Source organism: Lemur catta, chromosome 2 (genome assembly GCF_020740605.2).
Source record: "Lemur catta isolate mLemCat1 chromosome 2, mLemCat1.pri, whole genome shotgun sequence".
Classification (NCBI taxonomy): domain Eukaryota; kingdom Metazoa; phylum Chordata; class Mammalia; order Primates; family Lemuridae; genus Lemur; species Lemur catta.
Window position 1 is genome coordinate 94393249 of NC_059129.1, and position 20413 is coordinate 94413661.

Here is a 20413-nt window from a genome sequence, read left to right on the forward strand (position 1 = left end):
ATTGGTAACTTGAACATATGTTTCTAAAATATAAAATTGTTTTAAATTTTATCAGATTTTAAAATAATCAGTTTATGATTGCATATGCTGGTGTTCAGATATCCAAGGGAAGAAACAAAAAAATCAGAATAATCAACCTTATAAACCAGGATATAAATTCTTGAGCTGGGGACGAGTATAAGGAGCATGCATATTGTTACATAATGATCATTGTCTGTTGGTATCTGAATGTGAATAAATTTTTCACTTTTTGTTATTAAGCTCTGGCTTTTAACAACAGCTGGTGAGTTTCTTGACAACCTTCTAAAGGAAAAAAGTTCTATTATAGTGTTAGTAGGGAATTGAATCATTTTCAAATAATATGAGACCAGTATCTGAATATATTGTATGCATGCATCTGTTGAACCTAAGTATTAATGTCATCATCACAATCTTCTTGGTTTTATAACTAACATTTAAAACATGATCTTAAGTTCTATTAGTGTACAGTAATTTATGCCTAGGATTATCTAAATATACAGTTTTGAAATGGTAGCATATTTATTTATGAATTATTTTTTATTTATTTATTTATTTATTTTATTTTTTTACGTGGGAGCGGTTTTCCAGTAAGGACCGGAAAACCTGCTAGACAAATTCTAAAAGAGCTGTAACACTATTATTATTAATTCTTAATGAGGAAATGATAAATATGAAAGAGACATGAAATTAACATTCATTTTTTGTTTACATAAAAATAAGTGCAACGAACATTTCATGAAGTTTAAATATAAATGCATATTTTTATTTCTAACACTTTATTAATAATGATGTACACATAGAAATTCTAGGTATTAAACTGTAGTATAGCAGTTTGAAATAAAAATGTGAGATAATAAAAATTTTTATGAAAATTGCCTTTGAGATAAAAATATCAATGAATTGATAAGTTTAAAAATGAAACCATCTATAAGTGTACAGAAAGTCAAACTAAGCAGTTTTTGATATATTTTCTTAAAATTTTGTGTAGTTTCAACTCTTCCAAGGGAATATCAGGTATTTAAAAAATGGCAAATTAGATTTAATGTAGTGGTTTTGATTTTGGTGTGTGAGATTATTCCAGAAAAAAATTCAAAGAAAGTTTTGATGGAGAGAAAATTGACCAGTTATAAAATAAAATGTTAAAATTCTCACATGGGGAGATTGCTGGATAAGTTGTCAGTATTCAAAGGCCAGCTGGAAACAAGATTAAGTCTTTGAATGGTCAGTTAAATCACTGTCTTGTGAGCCAATAACCTATCTGGGCTCAGTGGTATTTCTTTTCCCTGGGTTGTAGATAAATAGGTGAAAGGCAAAAAATTCTATCCTAATTATATTTTCAAGCAAATGAAATCTTTGGAGTCAGAATCCAGGGTGATCACATTTTTCACTTTATGTCAACATGCTTTTCTTCTAGTTTAGACACATATATTCTTTATTTTGACTGTCTATCATGACTTACTTTTTTGATGATGACAAATTTAAAAAATGAGAGGTATTTATGGTATCACAGGAACATTAACATTATATGAACTATGCTGATGCTAGTCAAGCAAAACAATTTTGGAAATAACTATAAAATGGTATATCAGAAATTGACTTGAAATATTTGTAAGGAAACATGATGTATCCATTCCAGTGTTCCTGTTCATGCTCCGTTAGTGCATTAACAGTCATTTTCCAAAACCGGTGGAGGGGCCTTCACTCCTTTTGTGATAGCAGACCACTTATTTCATTCATCTGTAAATCTACTTAGGTCAATATCTGCAGGTCAGAGGTTGGCTTTCACAGTGTATTAATGTATATTTGTATTTCTAACACCATCATTATATGCTATCATTGTGAAATAAGAAAATATCACGCTTATTCCCCAAATGTGTGCAATTAACATCAAGGGCTTACAAGAGAAGACCATTTTAAGCTTTATTATCTTTCCAGAAAAGAAAAACAGAAGTTAGAAAATTGAGGTCACTTTTGCATTTCCTAAAAAGGAAAAGTATGTAAATTTTCAAAACCACAAAAAAAAAATCCATCTTTTTATATCTTTAAACCTATAGGAATCATAGAACAACACATTTTCAGGATTTTAAGAGACCTGATCCAATTCCCCATCTGGTGCTTATATCTCTACTATAACCCTACAATTTAGAGATTATCTGGTCTTCGCTTGAACGCTGTTCATGAAAGGTAATTCACAATTTCCTGATTCAGATCATTCCATTTTGGGGGCTATTCTCATCATTATGATTTTTTTTTACTAAATCAAATGTTATTGAAATATTAAGTATGCATTGTCAAGACACTGACATATTCTAGGCAAAGGAAGTCCGAGGGAGTGAATGTGATGTATGTTCTTATATGCAAACGAGGCAATCAGAGTACCAGTCATGATTTCCATTTCCAGGAGTTCCATGAAGGATTTCTATCTAGACTGAGTTATTTTTCTGAACAGAATTGTAGAAATGGCATAAAATTTTTGTGTACTCCAGAGTTCTTATCTTATCTGTGATTTATCTTTGATAATTTAGTAAAAGTTTGTGAACATTAATTGAGGGATGATCACATTGTTGTCTTGTTTTTTTTTTTCCTCAGACCCTTTGTCTAATGTTGTCTTGTTTTCAATGACTTGAATCTTAAACATAGCACATGACACATTTGCTTACTCATTGTATACTTAGGTATTTTAAACAAAACTTAAATTCCTTGCACAGAGCCTGATAATTTATATGAGAGTATTGTACACATTTTTCCATTTATACATTTCACAGTGAATGTAGAGAATGTGGGAATACTATCATGAAACATTACTCTCTTTTGACCTTCATATCCTCACCCAAGAGACTATTTCATGCTCATGTATATCTATTCCCTTAATTGAAATTCATTTTCTATAGTAAAGAGAATTCAGAAATTTGATCCCTGTGTTCTTAGATAAACTAGATAGCTTGAAATATAATTTTATGGGTAAAACTGTATATACAAAGCAAATGCATCTATATGTACTGTTTGCCAGCAGCACTGATTACTGTGCAGAAAAGGAATATATACTTGAGGAATATTTGCATGCACTAATGCATCTTTAGCTTAATACTGGCTCTTGCACTGCTATATAGCTGCAACTGCATTGTGGCATAACGAAGGTGTTCAGTGTTGAGCATTATGCTTCATCTCTCTCCTTCGTTCCCCTGAACATTTGGTTGTATTAATTCCTTTGTTTCTTGAGTTGATCTAAACCTAATTTGTCACTCGAAGGGCAGTAAATTTGATTTTTTACTGAAGAACATTTATATGCAGGTAATATTAGTTTCTCTTAGAAAAATTGATCTCTGTTAGATTAATGTTTGTAGTATACTCTAGCATATGATGGTTTCATAGCAAAACTAAAATTACAATATCAATACAAAAAATTGTGCAAGTAGCAGAGAGTTAGATGGCTTTATTAAACTTGGGATTCTTTATCAAACTACATCGAAAAATATGTGCATAGCAGTGTGATACCAATGCAACATAGGGGAGATAAACAGTATAATATTTCAAACTTCAGATTTTTTTACCAGGCATATCTGATACTCATCTAGAAAACAAGCAATTCATTTTTACTAATCTTTTTTATCTGTCATTTCTATAGGAGATTTCTTGTAATTCTTGCCATTCCATTTTAAGATAAAGTTAGATTTTATAAAGGATAAAATATTTTTATTTTCCCAACATTTTTATTTTGAAAGATTTCAAATATAAGGAATAGTTAAAAGAATAGTAGAATAAACACCTGCATCCACCTAAATTCAACAATTGTTAACATTTTGCCACATTTCTGCACTCTCATTATCTCTCTCTCTGTTTCTTTCTTTGTCCCTTTCTTTTCTTCTTTCTCTCTCTTTCTCTCTCTTTTTCTCCCTTCTTCTCTCTCCTTCCTTCCCTCCTTCTTACCCTCTCTCCCCAATTTCCTTCTCTCTCCCTTACATCTCTCTTTGTCTCTCACCCCTATATGTAAAATACATATATATAATTTTTTGTTGAACCACTTAAAAGTTAGTTGCAGACATTGTGACACTTGCATCTTTTCAGAATAAGGAAATTATTCCAACTTAAAAATCATACTTAAGAAATGAATAGTAATTCCATAAAACAATCTATTCTGTATTCTGATTTCCCCATTGACTCCAAAATACCTTTTATAGCTATTTTTATTTTTTCCTGATCCAAGGTAGACTCAAATTCATGCATTGCAGGGATAAATTTTTTTTCCTGAGTGATCTTCTTTGGGAGAACTAAAATAATTTTATGATTAAACTCTAAGTGAGGTGATATTTTGCTCTCAGATTTTGAACCAATTATACATTTGTATCTTGATTTTTATAATACTATGTGACCTTTGACAATATAGCAAAATTTTACTATTTTTCATAACATCTTTAGACTGAGCACAAAATTACCCAGCAGAAGGGTGACGCATATGGAGCCGATCACAGAACAGTGGCTTAATAGAGTTAGTCGTGTGACCTGCCAGAAGTTGACCTCATTTCAGAATTCCATTGGAGCAAGATACATCCAATTCCACATAGAATATGAAAAACATGCTAACATTCATAGTAGGTCTCATTTTGACTTTGATTCAAATAATCGAGGATAATGATTTTATACTTTTCCAAATAATATTTCTACTGTGACTAATATATGGCGCACACACACACACACACACACACAAAACAATGAAAAAACCCCACCAAAACCCACCCTGTTAAATGAAAGGCTGAAATTGCATTTATTTTGCAATTAATTTTGCCACAATGCTTGGGTACCATTCATGAAAGGACCTATGTTACCTTCCACTTTCCTAATCTTCTCAATTGCTTTTGAATCCCACTCTCACCCCCTGCCCTCTGGCATGATGGCCATGAGGAGAACATTAGTGTCAGTGTTTGAATTCTCTTTGTGAGAAAGCCATTTTCATCTTCCAAGTTCATTTTCGCCCTTGAATAACTGTCTTGCACACTCTTCTTTCATGACCATGGCTGTGGTGTAATTTCACCTTCCTGTGAACTTACGTAGTCCTTGAACTTCATTTCTGTTAGGGCCTCATTCCGTCTTCTCCAGTTGTGTCTACAGCCTTTATCATGCTGTTACCTGCTCTCATCTTCCACATTGCCCAGTAAGGGACGAATTCACTGAGTACCTGCTCTGAGCTCTCTGAGCTGCTCTGAGCTGGGGGCTTGCATGTGTAATCTTATTTAATTCTGACAACAGTCCTGTGTGACAGGTATTATTCCCCATTTTATAGGTAAAGAAACAGAGAAGTAGAACGGTGAAGTGGTTTGTTGAAGATTGTACAGCTGATTAATGCTGCAGATCTCTCTGACCTGACCAAATTCCACATTCTTTACATAATAAAACTTTGCCTGGATCAGGGTCTTACCTATAATTGATGCTGAGAATAATTGATGGAACTAACTGACAGATAAATTTTCCCTTGACTTTTTTTTTCTGATTGCTTTACTCTGACCCATGACCAATAAAGCAACTCTCTCTCTCCAAATCTCAAGAGAGGCTGCAAAGGAGACAGGCCTGGCAGGCACTGCTGTTCTGCGTTTTTCATCAGAAACCATGACTTATTTTTAGGACACTGACAAGAAGAATTGCAATGCTCTTTCTGCCTGCTCTAGGTGCCAGGCCTCTGGCAGCCAAGCAAGTCTGTTCAATAAAGATGGTTTTGGACTCAGGCTTCTAATTCTCTGAATTCCTCATTGAACCAAATAGTATTTCCCATATCACTGGCACTGTACTTTCCTATACATGATCTCTTTTGACCTTCACAGCAGCCCACAGTGAGGGAGTCAAAAGAGTAGCTGATTAAGCTACTTTGTGTTTGTAAATTGTGCACAAGTTCACCAAAAGTTTGTGGCTGTCTGCCATTGTGAGGTCATGATTGCCTTATACCTTCCTTGCAAGCTTATAGGAGAAAATCAATAACTTGAAGTTATATAGGACAATTGTACCAAAAAACCGATTTTTTGATGTTTCTTTTTCCCTAATAACTAGAATACTGCTTTGGCCAATTCTTGGATTTCTTTGCTCTTTTTCACTTGCCAAAGATCTACCTTTACCACCCGTCTAGGCTACCACTCAGACTCTTAAATATTTTGACCGTCTTCCAGCTGAACCTGTGCCTGCATCCAACATACTAATGCAGTCTTGCAACTCTTAACGTCAGGGAAACGTTCCTGAGAAATGCATTGTTAGGCAATTTTGTCATTGTATAAACATCATAGGGTGTACTTAACACAAACCCAGATGGCATAGCCTGCTACACACCTAGGCTATATGGTATAGCCTATTGCTGTTAGGCTACAAACCTGTACAACGTGTTACTTTACTGAATACTGTAGGCAATTGTCACACAGTAAGTATTGATATTTGTGTATCTAAACATAGAAAAGGTACAGTAAAAATTTGGTATTATAATCTTATGAGACCACTGTCATATATGGCCCGGTGTTGCCTGAAATGTTGTTTATGAGGTACATGACTGTACTCTTTAAAGTATGCCCATTTCCTAAACTCCATTCTCTCCCTGGACTTTGCCCCATCAGTCACTGAAGTTTTTCAGCGTCTACCTGATTGCCAGATCCAATGGTTTCTGCTCATGCTCTGTCCTGTTTGACTATTCCACAGCATTTGACATTTTTGATCACCCCTTGATACTTAAAACTCTCTTTGGTTTCTGAAATACAACTGTCCAGTGTTCCTTTTTCACCATTCTTATTTTTTCCACAAATTCCTTCACTAGTTCTTTTGCTTCTCCCGATCCCTGGGAATAAATGTTGGTATTTTCGAGGGTTTTATCCTAGGATTGAGTCTCAGTTGATACTCTTTTCTTGAGAACACTAATTCATATTCATTATATCAGTTAACACATATATTCTGAGATCTCTATACCTATCATCTACATCTATATGTCTCAGACTCTTTCTTCACATTTTTAATTGAGTATTTGTTCATCATTTCATTTTATGGTGAATAGTATTGAATAGTATTTCATTGTATTGATATACCACATTTTGTTTATCTGTTTATCAACTGATATACATTTGCGCTGTTTCTTCTTTTTGGCCTACTGGTCTCTGAGGCTCTGTTAAATTTTCTTCATTCTTTTTTCTTTCTGTTCCTTAGATTGGATAATCTCAATTGACCCAGATTCAAGTTCACTGATTCTTTTGCCTGTTCAAATAGGCTGTTGAGCTCCTCTGATGAATTTTTCATTTCCATTATTATACTTTTCAGCTATGGAATTTATATTAAGTTCTTTTATAAAAAATAATTTCTTCCTCTTTATTCATCATCTTTCTTTGGTAAGATATTGTTTTTGTACTTCCCTTAGTTTTTTAAACATGATTTCATTTAGTTCTTTGAACATCTTTAATATAGCTGATTTAAAGTCTTTGTCTAGTAAGTCCATCATCTGGACAGTGGCACTTTCTACTCACTGCTTTCCCTACAACCTACTAGGTATGGCTTCATACTCATAAGCTGAATTTTGGTTAATTTCTCCATCTAAAATTCATTTTCTGTACCTACAAAGTGGATATTATTCAATGAACTCAGGTGTTTTGGAAGATAAATGAGATAATAAGGTTGAAGAGACTGGCACATAGTAAATAACTGTGCAGGTACACTTTTCACAAGCTTGCACCAAATGTTCTCTAAAATAATACTTAGTAATAGCTGCACAGTAGAACTAATGAGAACTCTGCCTCAGATGAGTGTTGTTAGCTACCTGGTGCTAAACTCATGCTTTTGAAAATACCTGTGATAGATAGAGTGTTAAATCTGTTCCTGAGGCCTGATACTAACTCAGCAAAATTTTGTTATTACGACTATTCTCTACTAAATACTTGATGCAGATCAGTGGAAAAGGTCATAGGAACATCTGTTTGTGTGTCATTTTCATTTAATTTTTCATTGCCAAATATCAGTTACTGTAGAGATTCATTAACTGAGATTATTTTCAACATTTTTAAATCCCAGAGTTTAAAAGAAGCTGTATTTAAATCAAGTATGTAGAAGCTAGTGTTTTTGGTGATTGCTATTGTTGGATTATTTTTTTACCTTTTACTTAATAAATTGTTTCTTATATTATATTGCCATTATTTTCCAAAATAGTCTCTAATATCAAATGCACTTATTAACTTGCTGGAAAGCTCTCAAGGACATACTTACCCTTGTCTCCATGCTGAGCCTATGAGGCAGCCAGGGGAGGGGGCTTTTGCACTCCCTCCTCTGGGCAGGAGACAGGCCACCCACTGTGTCTGCACTGGCTTGGGTGGGCCACAGCTGGAAGAGCCCTGAGCTGCTCTCAGGAAATTGCCAGTTTTCCAAGGGACCTATATTTGTTGTTTGGATTCAGCATCATTACTGTGATTTATATTTGAAAAATGTAAAGAATTAACATATAATCCCACCACGCTAAAATAACTACTGGTATTTGGACGATATTTACTTCTAATTTTTTCCCCATTTGTATCTTAAAATAATTAATTATGGCTGGGTGTGGTGGCTCACGCCTGTAATCCTAGCACTCTGGGAGGCCTAGGCAGGTGGATTGTTTCAGCTCAGGAGTTTGAGACTAGCCTGAGCAAGAGTGAGACTCTGTCTCTACTAAAAAAAAAAAAAAAAAATAGAAAGAAATTAGCTGGACAACTAAAAATATATAGAAAAAATTAGCCAGGCATGGTGGCACATGCCTGTAGTCCCAGCTACTCAGAAGGCTGAGACAGAGGGATTGCTTGAGCCCAGGAGTTTGAGGTTGCTGTGAGCTAGGCTGACGCCACGGCACTCTAGCCTGGGCAACAGAGTGAGACTCTGTCTCAAAACAAAACAAAACAATTAATTATGCTTTTGATTTCAAAACAATGTCAATTCATTGTAGTAAAGTTGGAAAATAAAAGCTCACATAATAAATAATAGATATACGAAATATATAAATTAAAATCACTATACATGCTAATTTATAATCTAATCTTTTCACTTTATATGTTATGTCAATAGTTTATGTCTATATTTTATGTCTATTTTACAAATTTAACGATAATAAGAGCAAATATACACTTTTGTATTTTGCTTTTTGCATCAAACCTTTCTGGGTAATCATCTTTCTAGGTTACTTCCTGTTCTTTGCAGGCATTACTAAAGCAATGATGCAATGGGATGTTTGTGCTATAACATATGTATTTTCTCACTATTTAAAAATGTTGAAAATAATCTCAGTTAGTGAATCTCTACAATGACTGATATTTGGCAATGAAAAATTAAATGAAAACGACACACACATGTTCCTCTGACCTTTTTCATTGATTTACATTCTTTCTAGTTTTATATTATTTTAAACAATAGTGGGAGTCTCATATTAATGTAAATAATCTTTTCCATATTTTGGATTATTTTGTTAGGATACATTCTCAGAAGTGGAATCTCTACACCAAAGGTTATATGCCTTTGAAGTGGTTATAAATATTGCTGAATCAATTTCTGAAAGAGTTGTACTAATTTATATTTGTAGCAGTAGTGTATGAGACAGCCAGTTTCACCACATCCTGAAAACATTTAAATAAAATTATTGTTCATTCAACAGTTCAGAAATGATATCTTCCAGTTTTGATCTATGATTATTTGATGACTAAATTGACTAGTTTCAATAATTTTTAAGCAAGCTTTATATTTGCTTAAGCTAATTATCTGTGTTCATTTTTTTTAGATTTTGACACTTTTCCTATTAAATTATATAATTTTTTATTATTTATTTCAAAATATCAAGGGTACAAATTTTTTTTTTTTTTGATATAATGGTTAAGTTGGGGCTTTTCATGTGCCCATCACCGGAATAGTGTTAATTGTGACTGATAGGTAAGTTTTTATCCCTTCTCTCCTTCCCTTCTTGATTTCTAGTGACCTTTACATCTCTTTGTGCCATTACGATAAATATCTCAATGTCATATTTGTTCCAAGTGCTTTTATTTCAGTGCTTGTCCTGTATACATTTTCTTGTATTTCATTTCTACAAAAAAGAAAATGTATTACAAATAATTTCAATTAAAGTATATGATAAACACTTGATTCCTTATTAAGAACTGATAAGATTTTTTGGGGGAGGTAATAGGTATAAAAGTTTAGATAATATTACATTGGCATGTACCTTTAATCTCTAGTTCCCTTTTCATATGGAGGGTATGAGAATTTCATAGTTGTTTGCTAATCTGTATTTTAATAGACAATTTTTATTTTTAAACAGAAACTACATATGTCAAATGTTAGGTTGACAAATTAATTGACCATAATTGTCAAAATTACTGGTTATTAATTTATGTTCCGTTTTTGTGTGTGAAAATGTAAACCTGCACAAGTGCCATGGTCAATTACAGTGTATTTGATGTGACCTAATTAGTACTGTGAGGAACCAACACATGGAAAAGCAAACAAGGACACATGCTAGGGACAAAATTGGATGTGATGTGAATACTAATTTTGGCTTTATATTGTTTTATTCATGAAATACCCTCTTCTATTAAAGAAGAGAAAACAGAACCAGACAGTTATTGAATCCTTATGTGGCAGAGATTGTGTAAGGAGCTTTTGTGGACATTTATTTTATCCTTATAAGTCTGTGAAGGAGGCAAAGTATCCCCATTTTACAAGAAAGGGCACAGACTCAGTGAAGTGGACTGTACTGCCCAAAGCTATATCCTCCATGAAACAGCCAGGATTTCAATCCAGCTTTCTGACTCCAAGATAAGCACCATAAATTTTTAAAAAAATTTTAGTCTTATGGGATAATTATTAATAATGCTATCCCAAAATGTCTTTAAAAAGGAAGGGATTCTCACATGAGAGAAAACATTTTTTAAGGACCCAAGTATTAGTAGATAAAATATTGTTCCTCATTCCTAGATGGGGTATCATGAAGATAAATGACAGCTTTTTGAGTAAAGCTTTATATTCATCAGAAAGTCTGAAGTTTCTTCTTTATCTTCTCTGAGTGACTAGTTCTAGCATGATACAATACCACACTTAGACAGAGCCAGATGTTTTCTTGGCAGATTTGCCTGGTTTTGGGAGTTGCTGGGCCTCTGGAGTTAACTTGTCTGTCCAGAGTCCAGGAAGAAAGAACCACCTAAATACGTAGGAGGCTTCATGTATCTGACGAATTTTGGAAGTGACACAAACTACAGCAGAGGTTAAGAGCTGCTTTTTTTTTTTCTTGGTTGTTGTTTTTTACTTTTTACAGAAGGAGGGGATTGTGGCCAGAGCTTAAATACAAAAGGACAGCAACTCTGACTCCACAGCTTCGAGGATGGAAGAATAACAGGAACCCCTCAGATATGGTACCTTAGATATGAAGAGCAGAAATTTATATGTTACAGTTCGGGAGGCTGGGAAGTTCAAGAGCAAGGCAGATCCCCTGTCTGCTGAGGGCCTGCTTTCTGGTTTATAGATGGCACTTTCTTGCTGGGTCTTCATATTGCTGAAGGAGAAAGGGGTCTCTCTTGACTTTTTTAATGGGGGTGCTAATTCCATTCATGAGGGCTCTGCCACCATTACCTAATCATGTCCCAAAGGCACCACCTCCTAATATCATCACTGTGGGGGTTTGGATTTCAAAATATAAATTTTGGGGGGCCACAAGCATTCAGACCATAGCAGAACCAGAGCCCTTCCCAAAAGCCCTCATGTGGGAATGTGACGGGTGCTGCTTCAGCCCAGATGCCAGCAGGGAAAAGAGGAGGAGCAGGAGCCAGGGGCCGAATGGGAGTGGAAGAAACTTAAGAGGCGGAGTTTAAATTTTGAATTGGCCAGTATAAGTTTTTCTGCTATAAGGTGAAAATGGGGAGTTGAGAACTGAGTTAATTTAATTATAGTGATATAAAGAAAGTTACCTTATGTCTACCCATCTTTTATGGTTTAAAAGCATACTGTTTATATAATCTATAAGCATAAAAAATACATATGAGTATTATGCATACCTAATTAATAGTCTTCCTTTTTTAAAATAGCAAATTTTTCTTATCAGTATTCTACTTAAATATTAACCAGTTCAGACAATTACTTTAATATTCAGAATACCTCAATGCACATATATCACACACCACACATTGCTGATGGTGCTGTTTTTATCAAGCAGTTATTATATGTATATCACCATGTAAATACAGAAAAATGAAATAAATGGTCCTTGAATTCAGGAAGCTTATGACCAAGAGGATAGGTAGTAAAATAGGTGTTAAAAAAAAAGTTGCTCATAATAGGAATTCAGAGGATGGAGAAAGTTTCATGGGTTTGGGTGTTCAGGGAAACAATAGGGAACAGGGGACTTGAGCTAAATGTGGAAGACCAGGGAGGGTCTGACAAGGAATGACAAATTGGCTTCAAACAGCATGGCAGCCTGGAAGTCTCTGTGGAGACTCATTCTCGGCTGAGTCTGGTTTCAATGAGGAGAGTGCTACAGGGAACTAGTGGTGTCCTCTGTGGGCAGGAGGGGGAGAGGCACAGGGAAAGGGCATGCACTGGCATCTGTCTTTGAGATAGCGGAGAGGCAGAGGTGAAAGACAAGCATTTTATGTAGCTGATATTGGAATGACAAAAGTGCTCGGACTGAAATACGCATAGTGCATTCTGAATCCAGCAGAGGATTTCATTCACCTGGTGGAGTAGCCCATGATAAGTGAGCAAGGGTGAGCCAGAGCCAAACTGGAAGGAGCCTTGGAAAGCCAGGGTAAGAAGTTAATCCATTATGTGCAGGTGATACAGAGCCATTGAGTTTTTTAAATTAAAAAATATGACATGATCAAAATAGGGGCAGACAGGATGAATGGGATTTCAAAATCAGAAAAGAACACCTTGAAGTAGTAAGAACACTTAACTTGAGGACCAAACAATAAACTTGAGTTCATTTTGTATGTCTTTGTGATCTTTCTCATTGAAGTGTTCAAAGTTGTTTAACACCAGTTCACCAACAGTCCAACTCACCCCTTGTAACTATTTGGAAACAAATTTCTGCACCTAACTAGCTTCATGACCATAAGAAAATCACTTAATTTCTCCAGGGTTTTTAGGCTTCTCACTGGTAAAATGAGCTGATAAAAATACTCTTTCAAAAGCCTCTTCCAGTGTTGATATTTTATGTAGTATCATTGGTAACTGGTGACTTGGTTTTCTTTGTCATTTCTCCTTCAGAAATAGTTCTCTCGAGAATAAATGTACTCCTACAGTATGCAGTACAGTAACATGCTGTACAGGTTTGTAGTCTAGGAGCACCAGGCTCTGCCATACAGCCTAAGTTTGTAGTAGTAGGCTATACCATCTAGGTTTGCGTAAGTGCACTCTGTGATGTTTGCACAAAGACAAAATTGCCTAATGATGGATTTCTCAGAATACATCCCCATTGTTAAGCAGTGCATGACTGTATAATGCTCCAGAAAAAGCACAACTTGAAGAAAATGTTATGAAAATCAAAAATATTTTTATCAGTTGCTCATTCTTAAAGTGCATCTCTGGACTATGGATTGCTACTTCTTACTCTTGCAAGGAAGCTTTGAAGTGAGATAGTTCTGTAAATACTCTTTAAGCAATAGTCCGAACGTTTAAAAGGTTGTGTTTTCTCATTAAATCAATTAATAAAATTTTTCTCTTTCTAAAAAAAAGAGAAAATATTTCTCTTTCTAAAAAAAAAGAGAAAAAAAGAATAAATTTACTCACTATGACCAAAAAACGATAGGTTTATTTACTTATATATACTCACCTCAATTGCCATTTGTGATATGTATTAATTGAATCCTTAATTGGACCTAAATATAAAATGGTAGTAAAGCTATTTGGTAGTAATGGTTTATGCCTATATATGTAATTATTACTAATTTCATAATTTCCAGGCAAATTTGAGAAACATGATCTATTAAATCCATGATCAATGTTCAAACACAACTGCATTTCCTGGCACATGAAATGGAGACCAAATTGTTTCCCCTGCCTTCTGTATCCCATTTCCATACCTCTATTACTAGAAAAAGCAGAACCATTTATTTTGCAAAAGGTTTATCAGAGAACTAATTATAACATCAAGTGGGGTGGTGTTTAGAACAGGCTGAATGATAAAGAATGAGAAAAAATAATCCAATAATTATTTAAAGTAGTGGGTGTTAGCATCTACTCTGATCTGATGATGGTGGTAGCTGGGAAAAGCTTCAAAGTAACAATACACATCCAGCCATTGATGATATTTTATTCTCCTATTCATAGTTTATTTCATTACAAAAGTCCAGTGGATTTAGTCTGTTTTTCAATTTCCCTGGCCACTTACTGGCGGGTATTGTGCATGGCTGCTTCACGTGTGCGCGGGGCCCTCTGCACTATTATCCTGGTCAACAAAAGACAATTATTAAATTCTAAAAAAGCTTTAGATGGAACGACCATGACAATAGGCATAGGTAATCAGAGGTATAATCACTTTCTGCTGGAAATCTGTGCCCACAGAATGAGCAGGAACACAGCGCAGGCTTTGAAGTCCATTTTCATGTAAACATCAAATGGTGCTGTCAGGTTTTTTGCCACAGGTTTGAAGTGTAAATGCACATCATCAACTCAGGGTCAAGAAATGACTTGCGGTTCTCAGTTTTAGTGTGAATATATTTGCAAAATACATCATTTTCCAGTTTTAGGGCCAAATCTATTAAGAATATTGGAATATTATGCCTTTTTTGTTCATATAATGGAAACGCATCACGATACCCCTTGTGACAATGATGGGTTTAATATGCATTGAGTCATATGCTCAGAAAAACAGCCTGATAATAGGCTGGCGGTGGGGACAGGTGTTGGTGCTGTGTCTTACCACGAAGTGCCACAAAAGGCTTGTGTCCCTGTGTTTCTGAGGAAAAACACTTTAGAAGCAGCCGTGCTGTGGTATTGTTAAGGTCTGGGATGACTCCTGCATTGAGTGAGAAGGTGGGGCTGTGAGGGACTCTCAGGTAATTCAAAGGTGACTTTTTCATACTGAAAAGTAACAATGGCAGATTCTAGACTATGCTATTGTTGCCAGGAGTTACACTAGGCCTTGTCAAGTTTGCAGTGAAGAATGCTATCAACCTCAACTGCCTCAAAATATTTCCTTTTACCAGCCTGGCACAGAGCCTTTTTTAAATCTCCACTGTTCGAGTCATTTCTTCAAGGCAGAGTTTCTTAGCCTAGCCACTATTGATGATCTGGGCCAGGCACTTCTTTGTTCTGGGGGACTGTTCTGTGCATTGTTGCATGGTTAGCAGCACCCTTGGCCTCTACCTGCTAGATGCAGTAGCATCTCCCTGTCCCCCAGTTGTGAACAGCCAAAAATGTCTCCAGTCATTGTTAAATGTCCCCTAGGAGTAAAATCACCCTGGTGGAGAACCACTGCTTTAAGAGAATCTCAGGCACTCTGAAGAGTCCCTGTTAAAATGCAAACTTGTTATCTTGTAGGAAAATACACAACTCCAGGAACACCTTAGCATCCATTAGCTGTCCGCTTTTCTAGCATACAAGCAGGGCCAGGAATGGAATATGAGTCAAGCAGGTGAATGGAATTAGGAAAGTCCAGGGTGTGGAGAAACGTCCAGGGTGAGAAAAGTGGTGATGGAATACTTGTAAATTATACTTCAACAAAGTGACTAAAAGTATAAAACTGAAAACATCATACCACTGACCATGCTCTTGCCCTGCCCACCTTCCTGCTGCAGCTGTGTGTCAGGGAATCTTTGTGCAGCCTGGAAATTCCATGAGGGTGCCAGAGCAAGAGAAGTGAGATGGCAAACATGGGGAGAATAACATGGCAGGAAGTGAGGAGTCATTCAGCCTGCCAAGGGGCACTGCTGCGCCGTGAGCCCTGCACAGGGGGCAAAACAATGTTGGTCAATTTGTAAAATTAATTTTGCTGGAATCAAGCAGACATTATATTTATGACAATGTCTGCCAGATGAAGGTAGAGCTGAGAAGGTGGACCAGGCTGCAATTTTCTCTGAGTAAGAGGGAGAACACAGGGTTTAAGTTATGCTGGTGCCAAAGAAAGAAGGTATGTTGACATGGACCCCTTTGACTCTAGAGGATGTAGGAGCCTAGGGTCTGAGTGAAGTCAGGCAATAGACTGTCCCATGAAAACATTTATCTGTGTCTGCTGCAGGTCCTTTTGAGTGGGCTGATTAAAATCCTGGTATTTGAAAGTTTGCCAGGGACACACACACCCACTACAAAGAATGAGAACTACAAGGGTGGAAGGTCCAAGGCAAATGTTGAATGTTTTAAAACATTGCCCTCCTAGATGTACGTGGGAAATAGACCTGCTCAGGGTTTAAATGAGAACAGCTGAGAAATTCTGTATTCCCCCCTTCATTTTCTCTTCTTTCTTACCTCAATTATTCTAGTCTTTTCACTCTATTTTCAATTATCTTCGCCTTACTAGCCTCATTGGATTATTTGAGAAACAGCAGAAACAAAAAATTAAAAGTATGCACTCATGTTCTGGCCTCTCTTTTCCTGCTTCTACCTCCATGCTCGCCAGTCTCTTTTCAGTTCACTTTTTTCTCTCTGTTCCCGCCTACTCTATATTGTCCAGTTTTTCACTTTGTCTTGCTGTCTCTTTTTTCTCTACTTTTCCAGATTCGAAATCACCTTGTCTCCATATGTCTGATAACATGATGGCCCAGGTTGTTGGGCCAGTCTCCAGTTCAAATGCCATATTATTCCCATTACTACCTTTGTCCTTGTCAACCATGAGTCATAGCTTTTTTGTTTGGGATATGTTGTCATTGGATCCATCCAAAACTAAAATACAGGGGAAAGTGATGGATTGCAAAGTGGCATGGGGGCACACATAAGTGATGGAAATGTTCTACAAGCTGATTGTGCTGGTGGTGTACAACACTATATGTCAAAACTCACCAAATGTACCCTTAAAATTGGTGATTTTTATTCTATGTAAATTATACTTTAAAAAAGTGACTAAAAGTATAAAACGGAAAATGTCATGCTGTTGAGCATGCTCTTGCTCTGGCCACCTTCCGGCTGAAGCTGTGTGGCATGCTTGTCCTTCACGCATTTTCATCCTCTCACACTTTCACTTTCCATCTCCTTTGAGAACCAGTGTGCTGGCCTGTGGTGTCTTCATTTTATTGCCACCAGTCCAGGGAGCAATCCCCAAAGCACCTGCACATGCCTGCTTTCAAGAGAAGCCAGAATGTATGCTTCAAAGTGGCAAAGGATAAAGTCCTAAGGCAAAAATACAATGATTTCTGACCAAGGCCTTGTAAATAGTAATGTATTTTAGTAAAATTATCTATGAACATGCTAAAAACATCCTCAATAATCCTGATATTTTTAATTGAGCTCAGCCAGCTCCTGAAGGGCCGCAGCAGCTCCCAGACAGATTCTGTGATCCGAAGGTGCTAGGATCCCCTCTCGCTCTTGCCTTGGTGCCAGCCACAGCCCCAGCCCCAGCCGCTCAGGTCACAGAGTATTCTCTCTTCCCACCCTCAGAGAGGAACCTGGGAGAATCTCCTTCCATCATTAAGGCCATGGGCACATACAAGCCCATTCATGCGTTCTGAGGGACAAGTGAACCATATCAAAGGAGGAAAGAAGGAGGGGTGATTTAGCATCTTTCCACATTAGGGAAACTCCAGCCACAGAAAGAATGTCTTCCCTTTTGTAGCCCCCTACCCTTCTTTGGGTCTCTCTTTTCCTCCCCTTTGAAACTTGAATTTATATTTTGCCATGAAAAAGTAGCAAGACTCTGTCTCAAAAATAAATAAATAAAGTATATAAATATGTGAATAGAGTTTCTGATGATATGTTTTCTTTTTATTCATGTAGTTTAATCTCTGGTAGACATTTATTTTTCTAAATTATACATTTTAATGCCTACCTGGATAATATACTTTTATAAATTATTATATCATGTCCCTTTGGTTTCAATTTTGATTTTAGAATATATATAGTTTTTTTTTTGTTTGTTTGTTTTAACATACGAAATGAGAATAGTGCAGGGAACAGAGAGAAGTACTAGTAAACAAAGATTATTTGGTTATTATCAGAGTTCCATCTACTGGTGGATTTTAAAATGGCACACCACAGACCTTGATTTTTAGCTCTTATTATCAATGAGGTTATTTGAAACATGACTGTTATTTAAATTATTTTAGTGACGATCAAGGCAATTGATAACGAGAAATTTCATAGCTTTAGCTTTTCTCTAACTTTTTATATCAATGAAAATCCCAATATTTATAGTATTTCAATGGGCTAAGAAAGGGAAAACCTCATTGTTAGCTATATATTAATAAAATAGAATAGACTAACAGGCAAAAAATAAATAAAAATGTATCAGAAAGTTAGTAAGATATCTATGGGGAATGAAGCCACCAGGCCTAGATAATTTTGTGGGTAAATTCTAACAAATCTTTAAGGAATAGGTAACTCTTTGGTATTTAAACTAATTTATAGCATAGACGAAGTTGGAAATTGTCTCACTGCTAATAAACTCTAATATCAAACTAAATAAGGATATAACCCAATAAATGAAATTCTAGACCAAGCTAATTGTTCTAAAATTTTAAATAAAATATTGGCATATGGAATACAGTAGTATTTAAATAAGTTATATAAAATTTCATAACATACCACCCCAAATTTTAGAGTCTTAAATCAACACTTAAGCTCATGTTGGAAATTTGTGCCAGGATGGGCCGGGCAATTCTGCTAGTCTGGCGGCTGTGGTCACTCATATGGCTGTGGCCATATGTGGGGATGGGTGGCCTAAGATGGCCTTCCTCACATGTCTGACATTTGGTGCTGACTGTGAGCTAGTTCTCTCTCTTATGTGGTTTCTTATCTTTAAGTTTGGCTCCTGGGCTTCTTTACATAGCAGTCCTAAGACAGCAAGGAGGCAAGAGCAGAAACTGCAAGGCCTCAGGAGATCTAGATTCAGCAGTTACACAGTGTAATTTCTGCTGCATTTAATTGGTCAAAGAAAGTCACAAGGTGACCCAATTTCAAGGGAATAGGAAAAGAGGATACTTCTTAATGGGAAGGATGACAATATCACATTGTAAAGGGATGCACATACAGGGATGGGAAGAATTGTTGTAGCCATTTTTGAACACAATCTACCACAATCATTAAATGGGTTAATTTTTGTAAAGCACTTAGAACAATGACTGGCACGTAGCATTACATAAGCATTTGTCAAATAAACAAAGGATCAACTACCGTTAATCCCAGGAATGCAAGGAAAGTTCACTATTAGAACAATCCACTGATTGTGGCTTTCTGGAATAAAAAAACCTACCTCTCAGAAAGGAGGCTAATACAGGTAATATAGGTAGGCATCTTTCATTAAGGAATTTCAAGGAAAAAAGAGAATCTACTACTTCCCCAATTTTTTGAGCTCAAAAAATTATGGTGAATTCCAGTCAAGATGGGGTATTGCATAATCTTCTCCACTCTATTCCTGAGACACAGGAATGGTTGAAAAAGGTGTTTTTTTTTTTTTTTTTTTTTTTTGAGACATGGTCTCATGTTGTCACCCTAGTTAGAGTGTAGTGGTGTCATCACAGCTCACTGCAACTTCAGACTCCTGGGCTTAAGCAATCCTCTTGCCCCAGCCTCCTGAGTAGGTGGGACTACAGGCACATGCCACCACACCCAACTTTTCTATTTTTAGTAAAGATGCTCTTTAGTAAAGATACTCTTGCTCAGGCTGGTCTCAAACTCCTGGCCTCAAGCAATCCTTCTGCCTTGGCCTCCCAAATTGCTAGGATGACAGGTGTGAGCCACCGTGACTGGCCTTGAAAAAAGTATTTAAAAAAATTATAAAGTACATATATGAGCTTAAGAACAAGAGGAAGAACAGTGGACAATGAATGGAGAGTTGTGAGTAGAGACAAGCTGTTCAGCCCTCTAATGTTAGTACTGGACAAGGACTGTGGCCACATCAGCTGGGTTGCAGCTAGAAATGGACACCCTGCTTGTACCTCCAGTAGGAAAGAGAGGCACCCAAGTCAAAGTTGGGAGGATGCTGATGCTGCTTTTGGGCAGTCTTTGAGATTGCTTTGCGTATAAAGAGCAACATCCCAAGCCTCTAACTTGGCCTCTGTCTGGGTAGCCTAGTGGGCTAGGCTGAGGCAACCTCAAAACCACTCCAAAAGAAAAGACCTGAGTGGGTAAAAATGCTCATGCAAGATAAGAGCGTAAAGAAAAATTTCAAAGCACACAAAGAAATCCATGGTCATGAGAGATTACCACAGCAGTAATTTTTCCTGGGAATAGATTTTCTTCACATGACATCCTGAAAGTATTTATTTACTTATTTGACAAATATAACTTA

At 36.3% G+C, this 20413-nt stretch overlaps 1 non-coding gene across 1 annotated transcript; it reads right to left on the reverse strand.

The window, feature by feature from the left end:
- Positions 1-596: 596 nt before the first annotated feature.
- On the reverse strand, positions 597-658 carry LOC123633719. The gene has a single exon (XR_006733734.1). It is a non-coding gene; the product is annotated as a U7 small nuclear RNA (small nuclear RNA).
- Between the last annotated feature and the right edge of the window lie 19755 nt (positions 659-20413).